Source organism: Bidens hawaiensis, unplaced genomic scaffold, assembly GCF_021521415.1.
Source record: "Bidens hawaiensis isolate Kalapana, Puna unplaced genomic scaffold, B.hawaiensis_p1.1 tig00001032_1, whole genome shotgun sequence".
Lineage (NCBI taxonomy): Eukaryota > Viridiplantae > Streptophyta > Magnoliopsida > Asterales > Asteraceae > Bidens > Bidens hawaiensis.
This window is the reverse complement of record NW_027491060.1, coordinates 3841444-3855664: the sequence shown is the minus strand read 5'-3', so window position 1 is coordinate 3855664 and position 14221 is coordinate 3841444. Positions and strand designations below refer to the sequence as shown.

General features: G+C 43.1%; 1 pseudogene across 1 annotated transcript in view; it reads left to right on the top strand.

Annotated features, from left to right (window-relative positions):
• Window positions 1-300: 300 nt before the first annotated feature.
• LOC143552499 (WAT1-related protein At5g40240-like) overlaps window positions 301-14221 on the top strand; it is a 37352-nt pseudogene continuing 23431 nt past the window's right edge. Inside the window, exons 1-2 of the transcript XR_013138668.1 lie at window positions 301-471; window positions 614-679. The product of XR_013138668.1 is annotated as a WAT1-related protein At5g40240-like (transcript). The remainder of the gene's footprint in view (window positions 472-613; window positions 680-14221) is intronic.

Below are 14221 nucleotides of genomic sequence, written 5' to 3'. Positions count from 1 at the left end.
ATAATTGTCGATAAGATGAAAAATCAATTTAAAAGTTGGTGACCTATTATGCCCTTGAAGTAAAACTATCATATTCAAGGTTGGAAGTTAGGTGCGTTCATGTATCATGTTAAATAATGAAGGGCATATATGTAAAATCACAAACATAAGAATTGTGAGTTGTCATCATTATAGTATTCAAATATTCAATCAACATATATCATTTTCAGGATACCTACAACAACAAAGAGAGAGAGAGAGAGAATGGGTATGGAAGAAGGAGGAAAATTAATCTATAAAGATGTATTACCATTTGCAGGGATGGTGATGGTGATGGTGATGGTGATGGTGATGGTGATGGTGGAGTGCATGCTTGTAGGTGGTACTCTACAAATCAGCAAGTGTCCAAGCCATAAACTCTTATGTTTTCACCTTCTATGTCTTCCTCGTTGGCTTCATCTTCCTCTTGCCTTGCATCTTTATCCTGCATAGGTATTATTGATCAGATTCAACCTTATAATATTTAATAATATACAAATTACTAGTTTCTGATCTCTGTGAATATATATATAGCGATAGTTTGATTGGTTTTTTTAATTTAATTAACATTATTTTTTGGCATGTTTGGTTGCAGAAGGACAAGTATCCCACCCATCAAACTCTCGGTCGCTGGGAAAATACTTGTGCTTAGTGTGGTCATGTAAGTTTCTTCCATTTTACTTGAATATTTCAACTTTATTATTGGAGGATTAATATTGAATATTAATAAAAGTAAAGGTTTATTTTGTTAAGTTATAATTTAGTTATTTGAATTGTAGTATGTTTAGGAAAGGTATGTCTTGTAGAGCAAGTTTAATAAGTCTATAAATAGGGTCTAGATTATTAGTTGTTTTGGTGAGAGTTGAGAGAGAGTTAAGAGAGAGTCAAAGAGTCTCATCTCCATGTACGTTTGATAAGTTCGTGAATTTCGTTTGGTATGTTCGTTTGATATATGAAAAGAGTCGAGGGTTGTCACCTCAATATCGTGTGTTTGTTTGTTTGTTTGATAAGTTCGTTTGATTTGATTGTTTGATCCGCCTGGGCCAACAATTGGTATCAGAGCATAGGCTCGTATCAAGAAAATTTAAAGAATTGAAAGAATCGTTGTTCGTAGAGAAGTCAGTTGAGTTTGCTTGCAAAGAAGTAGCATACTGATTCATTGGGAATTGTGGGTTAATTCTTATTAAAGCCACCAAACATAAATTGGCAATTGTTTTGTGTTCGGGAGATTGCATTAAGTGGGCATAGATTAACAAAGTCAAAGCATACACCTTAATTGTTGAAGCCACCTATTATTAGAGATAATTAGTCTTGAAAGTAAGTATCAGCTAGAAGATAATTATTCAAGAAAGCTATATAGTTGCTGTGACACCCGGTAATTTCCCAACCCTACAAACTAAGTAATCGACCTAATAATTAGGTGATTGTGAATATTATGCGCGCTAAATTAGAATCAGCGCGGGCATGTGTTATGTGCGTCCTGCGCGAGCGCGCTATATTAGAATCAGCGCGGGCATGTGTTATGTGCGTCCTGCGCGAGCGCGCTATATTAGAATCAGCGCGGGCATGTGTTATGTGCGCCCTGCGCGAGCGCGCTATTTTAGAGTCAGCGCAGGCACGTTATGTGCGCCCTGCGCGAGCGCGCGATGTAAGAACCAGCGTGGGCATATGTTATATGCGTCATGCGCGAGTGTTTTGGTTTTATGTTTTCATGTAACTTAACTTTATGTTGTCTAATGGGTTGATCGTCCCGCATGATGCTAAGGCGGGTGCATCCCAAATCGTTTATGCGCGTGCAGAAGGGGAACTAACCCCCCCGCATGGCGGGAACATTGAGAGTTAGTTTGTCTGAAGCTCCAAGATGGAATTGACTTCAACATAACTGATCACTATGTTGAAATACCAAGACCACCTGGAGAATCTACAAATGAAACTCAATGTCCCTAACTGCGAGAAGGTTACGTACCTACCCGCAGCAAAGAAATGTCCTTCACGCAGAAAGCTATGCGCACAAAGCTATACGCGCAGAACACTTAGCCTAATCTCCAGATATAAGGGGATTATTCCCGCCCAAAAAGGAAACAGTTGCGTGTTTCAGAGATTTCCACTTTTTACTGTACAACTGACAAAAGCACCTGAAAAAGCACACTGTAACATGAAAAGTCAACTGTCAGCCACCCTACTCTCACCAACCACAGACCTGCATGTCCTGTCCAAATCAAATCAGAATCTTTTATCCACTCCTCCACTTTTAAATAAATAATAATAATTTCCATACTTTATCATCATTACACCTAGATATGAAAAGATTACAACCCCCCTAAAGCAAGGGATTGTGTTCCCAAAATCTTGCCTATAAATATGTAACCCAAATTATCACCCAAACACACTTCAAACTTCTCTCTTAAGAACTGCAAACTTGCACTAATCATCTCCCAAGCATCCGTTGTTTTCATTTCCGATCCTGTTACTAGGTAAGCCGAGATTATAACCTTGAGATCTACCTTCCAACCCTTATATTCTCATATTTCTTGATCTTAATATATATACTTCTTGTTATTTAATCGCATTCTAGACCTTCAATTCCGAGGCCAACACCAAGAAAACCCGAATCTCGATTAATCTCTTAACAAGAACCACAGGTGAGTCTCACAGCCCCTATTTTCACTGTTTTCACTATTTTTAAACTGTTTTCGGGGCGAGGGACACGTACTTAAATTATGTCTTATCATGATACTCTTATAAGCAATGCAAGCAATTATGTGTTTAAATAATGTTTCATTATGGTATATTTACGAGCAATGCAAACGGTTATCTATGGTTTTCGATAAGAGTGCGATACGAGTAAGTGATCACTTTACCATTGGAACTCTAAGGGTAGGGACTGCTGGTTTGATCCACCCACTCGTAGGGGTCGCACCTCTTACACAGACGAGTGCCTAGCATGTCACGGGGCAGTACTATGGGATTGAGCCCGCTCGTAGAGGTCGCTCCTCTTACGCAGACGAGCGCCTTGTTTTCCGGCACAACGTCCGCGCGTAACCCGCGGGACGGTATTATTCGCTCGTAGTGGCAGCGCCACTTACACAGACGAGCGCGGTTTTTCAGAAGTGTCCGCGCGTAACCCGCGGGACGGTATTACTTATTTCGCTCGTAGTGGCAGCGCCACTTACACAGACGAGCACGATTCCCAGAAATGTTCGCGCGTAGCCCGCGGAACGATTTTATCAGAATTATGTTTCAGAATGATTTTTTATCAAGACTATGATGCAATACGATTTATCAAGTTACTAAAACTTGTGAACTCACTCAGTTTATACTGATTCAAATGTTTTACGTGTCTTTCAGGAGATAACTAGGTAGCGCATGGAGTCACACTTAGAGCACCTCACGCTGAACATCTAAAACTAGCTTTTTGGAAGATTTTAGTTCTATCCCTTCGATGCGCGCGGTTGTTCCCGCCGCGCAAGGGGATATGGCGTGGAAATCTTCAATAGTTTTTATACTTGGATGTTTTTATGTAATTTTTAAACAATGTAATGTATTTGTATTAAACATTTCATGCGCAATGAAAATCTTACTTTGAATGTTTGCAATGACCCGTGCTTAATTATCAATCCCCACTCGCGCGCGCCCGGCTGTTTCCGCCGTTCAGGGCCGGGTGTGACAGATTGGTATCAGAGCACTGGTTATAGCGAACTAGGAAAAGAAGTTTTAACCTAGACTATAACCGTTGGGGAATCGCATGAAATATTTTTCAAAGAAAATATTTTCAAAAGAAACTATACACACACTTAGGAACACGGGTCACACAGTGTCTAGTAAATAAAGATAAGAACATTATGTGCTCAGAGTACATGCGCTAAGTTGATATATTTTCACTCTTTTAAAGCGAGAATGCCTCCAACTAGAGCCAAGGGAATTACCATGACACCCGAGGAACTCGCGGAAATAATCGCGCAGGCGATCGCGACACATGAGGCCAGCAAGGCCGAATCTAGTCAGGGTCGTCAGGAGAACGAGACCTCAGAACCCGAATCAGGAGCCTTGGACAAAGGGTGCTCCTATAAGACATTTATGGCCTGTAGGCCTTGGCCATTCAAGGGAACCGAAGGGGCCATTGGGCTCTACAACTGGATTGACAAGATGGAGACAGTTCTCTCCGTTAGCGGATGTAGTGAGAACCAGAAGGTCCTTTACGCGACCTGCATGTTCCAAGAAGCAGCTTCGTCTTGGTGGAAGCTTCAAGTGAAGACTTTGGGGCGAGAAGTTGCTCTTCACAAGACCTGGGAGGAGCTGAAGGAAATGTTGATGAGAAAGTTCTGCTCTCGCGCAGAAATTCAGAGTCTACAACAGGAATTCTGGAACCACACCATGGTAGGAACGGATATCGACGCCTACAACAACCGGTTCAACGAGCTTTGCCAGTTGGTGCTAGACATGGCAAACACGGAGGAAAAGAAGATCGAGAGGTATATCTTTGGGTTACCTCCTGTTGTTAGGGTTCCGCTCAACGCCGCAGCGCCTCCAACCTTTGATGAGGCGGTAGCGCGGGCCATCACCCTTACAAGGGATACGGTCCGTGCGGGTATGTTGACTACGCGCGGAAACGAGCAGCGAACCTCTGACTCCAAGAGGAAATGGAACTCTCACCACCGAGGGTCCGACTCCAAGCAGCCACCGTTCAAGAAGCAGGAGAGCGCAAGGGTTTACGCGGTCCAAGCCGCGGAGCCATCAAGGAAAGGATACAGTGGGCCTTACCCATGGTGCAACAAATGCAAGTTTCACCACGAGGGTGAATGCGCGAGCGTCATGTGCGCCAAATGTAACAGGCCAGGGCACAAGACGGTGAATTGCCGTGCTAAGGAAGCTGGAGCCAGTGACAACTGCTACGCATGCGGAAAGCCAGGGCATTTCAGTCGGGATTGCCCGCAAAAGGGAAACCAAGCTCGCGGGAGAGCTTTTGTGATCGGCGCGGGCTAAGCTAAAGAAGAGCCGAATGTGGTAACCGGTACGTTTTTGCTTAACGGCCATTTTGCATCTGTCTTATTTGATACTGGCGCTGACCTAAGTTTTATATCCGCTGAGTTTAAAGACTCCCTAGGCCTAGCAACCAGTAGGCTAGACACACCTTATACTATAGAACTAGCCAATGGTAGGCAGTTATGCGCGAACGAAAGAACTGAACAATGTGTAATAGTCATGGGAGGTCACGGGTTCAATATTAACTTGTTGCCAATAGACTTGGGAAGTTTTGACATTGTGGTAGGTATGGATTGGTTAGTCGAGAACCACGCGGAGGTTATTTGCCATGAGAAGCAGGTTCGGATCCCACTGTTGAACGAAGAAACCTTGGTGATTCAAGGGGAAAGAAGGGGAGTTGCGACGAAACTGATTTCGTGCCTAAAGGCGCGCAAGTGCCTAAGGAAAGGGTGCTACGCCTTCCTGGTGCATGTAGTAGAGGAGAAAGGAGATGAGCGAAGAATTGGAGACTTACCAGTAGTGCGCGAATTTCCAGAAGTTTTTCCTGAAGATTTGCCCGGATTGCCGCCGCCTCGACAAGTCGAGTTTCGAATTGATTTAGTCCCAGGAGCTGCGCCAGTAGCTCGAGCGCCTTATCGACTAGCTCCATCTGAGATGCAAGAGCTATCCAATCAGTTACAGGAACTATTGGATAAGGGTTTCATACGCCCAAGCTTTTCACCTTGGGGAGCTCCAGTACTGTTTGTTAAGAAGAATGATGGTTCGTTCAGAATGTGTATTGACTATAGGGAGCTGAACAAGCTGACAGTCAAGAATCGGTACCCCTTACCGAGGATTGACGACTTATTTGACCAGTTGCAGGGATCCAGTTATTATTCGAAGATAGATCTACGGTCAGGATACCACCAACTTAGGGTCCATGAGGAAGATGTGCCGAAAACAGCCTTCCGAACTAGATACGGCCATTATGAGTTCTTAGTGATGCCTTTCGGGCTAACTAATGCGCCGGCTGTATTCATGGATCTGATGAACCGCGTGTGCAGACCATACTTGGACAAGTTTGTGATTGTGTTTATAGATGATATTCTGATTTACTCTCGGACCAAGGCCGAGCATGAGCAACACCTAAGATTGATTTTGGAATTGTTGAGGAAAGAAAAGTTGTATGCGAAGTTTTCCAAGTGTGTAGGCTCCTGAACGGATCGTACACGGGATGTCGCTAACAACGCAGGTGCGGAATCCCTGCGTAGGTAGATACGAGTGTAGAGTATGTAGAGATCGAACACACAAGCAATAAACCAAACACGTTATATTTGATAACAAACACGTGACCCGAGGTCACTATTACAGACAATGACACGTAACACACGAAGTGAACAACTGAAACGAAACCCTAAACGACCAACACAAACTGTTTCGGCTGAAACAGTATATAAACATGACAACTTCGCCATAGGCGAAGTTGTCAATAACTTCGCTGATTCAACAAGTTCGCCAGAGCGAACTTGTTGACAACTTCGCGTGTTACAAATATAAACATAATCAAAACATAATTGCATTACAGACTCGATTACAAATGCTAGACTATGAACTACTGACACACATGTACCAACAGACTCCCCCTTGGCAGTAGCTTCATATCTTGATCTTCAAATCTTGAGTCTTGTAATCTTGCATCTCTACGCATGCGCCCCTTCTCTAACACATACCGTCACCACCCGTTGATATTTCCTAGCTTGATCCTTCCAAGCAGGAATGTAGAAGATCTTCTTCTCGTTGAGCACTTTCAGATCAGCCTGCGATAGATTAACAAGATGCATCGGGTCGTAAACCCGAAGTACTTCTTGTTCATCCTCATCTTCCATTACCGCCTCAGCTGTCTCACAATCCACGTACCACCATTTTAGATCTTTGAGCACGTCCTTGGGCATGAACTTCATCGGTACTTCTTTAAGGCACCGGATCGGTTTGTATTTCATGACCATCCAAGGTTTTCCATCAACTCTCAGACCTCTATCCTTGTCTTCGACAAGTTTCCCCTTTTGTGGTTTCAGTAGCTCAAACTTTTTCTCTTTAACGCACTCTTTCCACACGATCTTCGCAATGATTCTAGCCATGTTGTCTTCACTTCTGTTTATCAATCCCAATCTGGCTAAATCTTTTACTTCACATTCTGGCAGTGTGTTTAGAGATCTCAACTTTCTCTGGAAGTACTGAATGCCATCGTATCTCTTGATCACGAAGAGCCGCAGCTGCTCGTCGTATAACCAGCAGATAATACCTTTCTTGACTTCCGCGTATCCCTTAATATTGTAACTTTTTCTGAACATCTTAGGGACCGCCGGCTTCTTCGTCTTTACGAACCAGTGGGCACAACCCTCCTTCCATTTCGGTTGTTCCTCCCATTCAGCATCTTCCTCCGCGTTCTCATCACCCAACTCTGGTCTCTCAACCTCCGGAATCTCGTGTTCCACGGAGTCATCAACAATCTCACCCTCCTCTATCACGTTTTCAACCGTAATCTGCTCTCCAATCCTCTCGATCTCATCAACTGGCAGCACATCATCTTCAATCATAAACTCATCATCCTCCTCATCCAACTCTTTCAATGCGTCGATAACATCTTCAACATCAGCATCATCATCAACCGCTACCATGTCGTCACCGGCTGCATTTGTAGACTCCCCCTCAGCTGTGGAAGCCCCAAGAGCCTGAAAGGTTATTGGCAGCTCACCACCTGCACCTTCCGGTGCATTGGGATCATCGTCATGATCTTCTCTCCGTTTCGTCCTCAACTCATCTCCCCTACAAGTCTTCTCCCCCTGAGATGCCAAGAATGCCTTGAAGGCATCTATTACTTGTCCGTGTTCAACCAGGAGGGCTGCTTGTAGTCGATTGGATTCCACTAGGCTTTGAATGGTCTTTGTCTGATCAGCAACAATCCACTCTAGCGATGTAATCCTCTCGGAATCTGAAGTAGGCGTTGGAGTTGGCGGGACATCAGCAGCAGAAGTGACCGCAGGTGGTACACTTGGTAACCCTGCAGTAGTAGTGATGGTCGACTCAACAAATCGTGCAACTACCACCGGTGGATTAAGCGGTTGGGGTGGTAGAGACACAATTGCTGGGGCCGACGTCTCGACAGCAGTAACCTGTGATGTGGAAGGAATAAGAGACATACCAGACAAGGCAGGTGGAGCAAAACGTACCAGCCTCGAAGATTCTCCAGCTCCGGAACCCATACATGTCCGTTCTCTTCGTGAACGTCTGAGCACAATCTGCACTGCCTCCTCTTCATCAACTTCGTCCTCATCCTCGTCTACAGTTCTCGGCCTCTTTCCCGTCGTTCTCTCCCGAGACACCATAAGTCGTCTCGCTTCAGCAAACGTTTCGTCTAGATCGGAGTCAGCTACCGAAGTAACTGCTCTAGTAACATCCATAAACTGATGACCCGAGACATCCATATCAAACAAACCATGTCCGCCAAAGGCAGCATCAAGATCAACGTCTTCAGCAGTAGACACAGCAGGAGATACCGCAGCTGGCACAGCAGCAGAGGCAACAGTAGATACAACAGGCGCAGCTGATACAGCATGTGGTGCTGCCGCCTGATGTGGTTGCGGGTCTCTGAACTCGTCCCCTCCTGCAGGAACATACTCCGGATTGATGAGATACCCGAATAATGGAGTATGCCTGGGACGCAGCTCAGGCTTGCTACGAGTGCTCGAAGTGCGGCACTGAGCAAAGATACGTTTCGTCACACATTCGACGTATCTAATCGGGCGTCTCTGCGGTAGCGACGGAGCGACATGATTCAAAATCATCTGTAAGAAACGAGGATACATAGTGAATCGCTCACGCGCCACAGCCCTTCTCTGACGATCGATCTCGTAGAATATCAGCTGACTAAAAGAATATCGGCGGTTGTAAGTCAGCGCTATCATGGCTGACTGCATCGTCGCGCCCATCCCATCTGTTCCTGCCTTCCTGCCGGACATGCATACAATCAATACATGCATCAGGAAACGCCATTGATCCAGCAAAAACCCTTTCCTTCTCTGCGAGTCCCCCAGCGGACCCGAATAACCCATCCTCAAATAAGCTCCATCACGGAAAGGAGCTACGAACTCCGTTGGGTCATCTCTTGTTTCTTCACCGAACTGCAGAGCCAACCGTATATCTTCCGAGGAAAACTGTATGTTATGACCATTTACGGTTGCTCGCATCACCGGAGGCTCAGGCCTGCAATCATAGTACACTGTCTGCCAAAAGTCTTCAATGTTAGGCAGTGAAATGGGCAGTGTATTTGTGATCGCATGAAAGACTCTTGATCGTTGGAGAAATGTGATTATCTCCCTGTAGTCTTCTACGCCTCTTACGTCTGGATCTAAAATGATGTACTGGTTATGGGCCGGAAAGAATTGTCATTGATCATCACTGTCATCACCACCAGCACCTCCAACAGCGGCCATATCTGCACAAAACAAAACAAGTTAGACAACGTTTAAGCAACTCACAAGTTCGCTTTGTACCACTTGCGAAATTGTGATTAAACCTGTATAGGCGAACTTATAGGTGAGGCGAAGTTGGGAACAACTTCGCTTCAACTGTAAGTTCGTCAAAAAACTGTTAAGTAAATTGGTATAGGCGAAGTTGATCATAACTTCGCCTTATCACAACATCGCCACAGGCGAACTTGAGTTCAAGGCGAAGTTACGGATAACTTCGCCACAGGCGAAATTAAGCTTCAGGCGAAGTTGCGGATAACTTCGCCTTAACCATAACTTCGCCTGAATCTGAAACGGCGACTGTTCAGATTCATAAGGTTTAGATCCGATGTTTTCGCAACGATTTGACGATTTAGGAGTGGAGAACAGCATAGATTAATGATTTTGAGACGTAAAGGTCGTCCATGAACACGTAATACACGGTTGAAAAACTAGTTTTTGAAGGTTTGACGACCCGAGGTCTCGAACCGGGTAAAACTATACCGAACGAGTAAGTTTGGGAATGATATTGACAACACATACCACGAGTATAATAGAAACACAAGATCGAAAACGAAAAGTAAACCAAGATCGCCGGATAATTCGGTTTTTGATTTTTATCTTCGCCGGAATTTAGAATATATGGTACTGTTCCAGATTTAAAAGTCCTTATATAGGGCTGAGTTTGTTCAGGCGAAGTTACGCTTAACTTCGCCTAGGCGAAGTTAATAACAACTTCGCCGAATTCAACAACTTCGCCCGTAATTTCAAAATCAACCCTTTAAGTTTGAAGAATCTTGCACTTAACATTAGAAGTTTCAAAAAGAGTTAAACAAATATGATCATGTCCAAGTAACCAGTTATACAATAATACAACTACAAAAATAGAAAAACTTATAAAAATTTAACGAAATAAGGGATCAAATTTCAGTCTAGTCAGGGACCACTACGTTTTTAGAAAAGATCCTAACAGGAATCATACTAACTACGTGACTGTCACTTGGATCCGTGTTTAGCTGTATTATGACATAGAGAAACAGGTTGTAAGCATGTAAATAACTTAAATGGTTTTCTTCGTTTCTGTGATACGGATTAAGGTTCAGTTAAGCTCAAAATTTTAAGTGGGCAACAACTCAGAGATAATGATGTCTTCTATCTATTCTCAAAGCGTATTTGGCTATACCCAAGTCACCCCGAATTGACTTCGACCCATAGTGTCTGATTAACTTGTATATACTAGTTGTCTGCTTCCCGTTCTCTTCTTACTCCAGAATTGAGAAGTCTTGATTGTTACTATGTCTCATAAGTACTAAAAAAATATACATGTATAAAATTTATTTATATATATATATATATATATATATATATATATATTTTTTTTTTTACACCAAACATTCTTATTGACTTCGGAGTACTAAACCACTGCAAGTCCCGAATCTGGATCACTGCAGTGTCTTGAAATGCTTTCTTCACGGGAATCAGAACACTCACGGGCTCGTGTATGACTGGGTAGTTGCTTTTCTGCCTATCCTTCGAAAAGATATGTATGAAGACATACAAAACTCTTAAGGAGTTTCCACGTAAATTCGAGTAGTTTAAGTTAGTATCACATACACTTTTACGCACCATAAAAATTACCATGACATACAATGACTGTTCTAAAGTCTTTTAAGCCTAATAACTTCACTAGTTAAGCACACACAATCAGTATATATATCATTTTCCAAGGTTGGATCAATTTTCTGTTAAACACAGCAAAGAACTTCTTACGAAGTATTAGACTTGAAAAGTAATTTCATTTCCCAATAAAATTTTGATTTCAATCGTCCCGATCACGTCAAAGTTGTCAGGTAAACGGCAATCCTGAAGATCCAATGGATCAACTGGACCGACCACATACAAGTATGTGTCCTTCTTACTAAGAATGACCGACTAATTTTCAGCAACTGAAAGAACACACGTCATAACTGCCCCGGTGACTTTCAGTCTTCCGGTTAATGGCGATCCTCATTCTCTAAGTTGAAACGAGGACCAAAACATATCCGAGGATATGTCCAGCAAACTGAGGTAACCGACTAATTTTAAGCAATAATGACAAATTTTTTTTTTTTTTTTTTTTTTTTTTAATACACACAAAGACATGGTTACTCGGGATTGATCATCCCGTTCAGCTCAATTAGGTTTTGAAATCTGGATTTATCAAACGCTTTTGTAAACAGATCAGCAAAATTTTCCAGCGTATCAACCTTTTCGATCTTGATCAGTTTCTTCTCAGCACAATCCCGTATGAAGTGATGACGAATGTCAATATGCTTAGTTTTACTGTGCTTCACGGGATTGTTAATTACTGAGATGGCAGCAGTGTTATCAATTAAAATAGGAGTGAGTAAGAAATTCAGACCATAGTCGCGTAATTGTTGCTGAATCCACAAAACCTGAGAACAGCAGTTGGATGCTGCCATGTATTCAGCTTCACATGTTGAGATTGCAACTGATGTCTGTTTCTTGCACTGCTAGGAAACTAATCTTCCTCCAAGAAACTGACAGCCTCCTGTTGTTGACTTCCGACTCTGATTGCATCCCCCATAATCAGAATCTATATATGCCACCAGTTCAACGTCTCCTCCCTTTGGGTACCACAACCCTAGTTTCGGCTTGCCTCTGAGATACCTCAAAATCCTCTTCACACCTTTCATGTGAGATTCCTTTGGGTTTGCCTGAAAACGAGCACAAAGACAAACAACAAACGTTATATCAGGCCTAGAAGCAGTTAAATACATTAAAGAACCTATTATCGCCCGATACAGAGTTGGGTCCACATCTGCGTCACCATCTGATTCAGCACCCAATTTGTGATTGACGCAGATTGGAGTATCATATGGAGAACTGTCCTCCATCTTGAATCTTTTCAGCACATCATGAACGTACTTCGTTTGATGAATGAACATCCCGTCCTTCTTCTGATCAACCTGCAATCCTAGAAAGAAAGTTAGTTCACCCATAGCACTCATCTCGAATCGTTTCTTCATGACAGCCTCAAAATCCTGACACATGGATACTCTGGATGCAGCAAAAATGATATCATCCACGTAGACTTGAACCAGTAGGAAGTCACATCCTTCTCTCTTCACAAACAACGTACTGTCAATCAATCCCCTTTCAAAACCTTTTTCCAGCAAGTAGTCCGATAACGTTGAATACCAGGCACGAGGTGCCTGATGTAACCCATATAACGCCTTGCTCAACCTGTATACGTGATCAGGAAAGTCTGGGTCAGGAAAACCCGGAGGTTGCTCAACATACACAACCTCATCAACTTTCCCGTTTAGAAACGCGCTCTTCACATCCAACTGAAATACCTTCATCTTTTTAAATGCAGCAAACGCCAAAAACAATCGAATCGCTTCTAACCGGGCAACAGGAGCGAACACCTCATTGTAATCAATACCCTCTTGCTGATTAAATCCTTTAACAACCAGCCTCGCCTTATTTCTTACGATAATTCCCTTATCATCTCTCTTACACTTGAACACCCATTTTGTGCCTATAGCATGCACATTCCTTGGTTTTTCAACCAAAGTCCAAACTTCCATTTTCTCGAACTGAGCCAACTCTTCTTGCATGGCTTCGACCCACGAGCTGTCCTTTAAAGCCATTTGATAATTCTTTGGTTCAATTTGGCTTATAAAGCAGGAGTACAAACATTCGTTCAGTATACCCGTTTCCTTAATGCTTGTATAAACACAGGTGTGCTCATTCAAGCTACTTCTGGTTTGTATACCGGAGGACACATCACCTATAATATTCTCCAATGGGTGATCTTTGTGAATTCTCGTGGTCGGAACAGCACCGACATGCAAATTATCTTCCAAATTTGAAGAGATCTCATCTATGGTTGTTTCTGGCTGAGAGTGAAAAGGATTAATAAACTCTTATTCAGTTGAGGCCGCAGGGGTATCGATAGGGTTTGATGTGGAAGGTTGAGATTTCTCAAACATCTGATGTTGCAATAGATTCTCTTCCTCATCAAGTATCATCTTCGTCACAGCTCTTTCGTCTTCTTCAGAAATTTCCAAATCAGGTACGTTAAACGACTTAAAAAGTTTAACATAGTCGAAGAGCTCAGCAGGTCCATTGCTTGGTTTTGGCGGTTGGTAACTAGTAATGTCGGTGTTACAAACCACCTCCACCTTGCAAGTCGACGTATTGAAGACCCGTCTGTTGGGAGTCCCAACTACATAACCGACTAAGATTCCTTCATCGGCTACTTCACCAAATTTCGAATTAGTCTTCAAAATCGAACAAGGAGACCCAAATGGTTCTAGACCGCACAAGTTGGGCTTCCTTCCATGCATAAGCTCGTAACGAGTTTTTCCAAGTCTCTTAACGGTTAACACCCTATTCAGAACATAGCAGGCTGTAGCAACTGCTTCAGCCCAGAACATCACAGGAAGCTTCGAGTCTGCCAGCATAGTTCTGGCTCCTTCAATTAACGTTCGGTTCTTCCTTTCAGCCACTCCATTCTGTTGTGGAGTATACGGAGCGCTGTATTGATGTTCAATTCCCTTCTGAAGACAGAAGATTTCCATTTCAAAGTTCTTGAACTCTGTCCCATTGTCGCTTCTGATGTATTTAACTGATTTACTCATGACGTTCTCAACTTTTGTAATTAGATTCTTCACCATCTGAGCCGTCTCGTCTTTCGTTTTCAGAAAATATACCCACGAGTATCG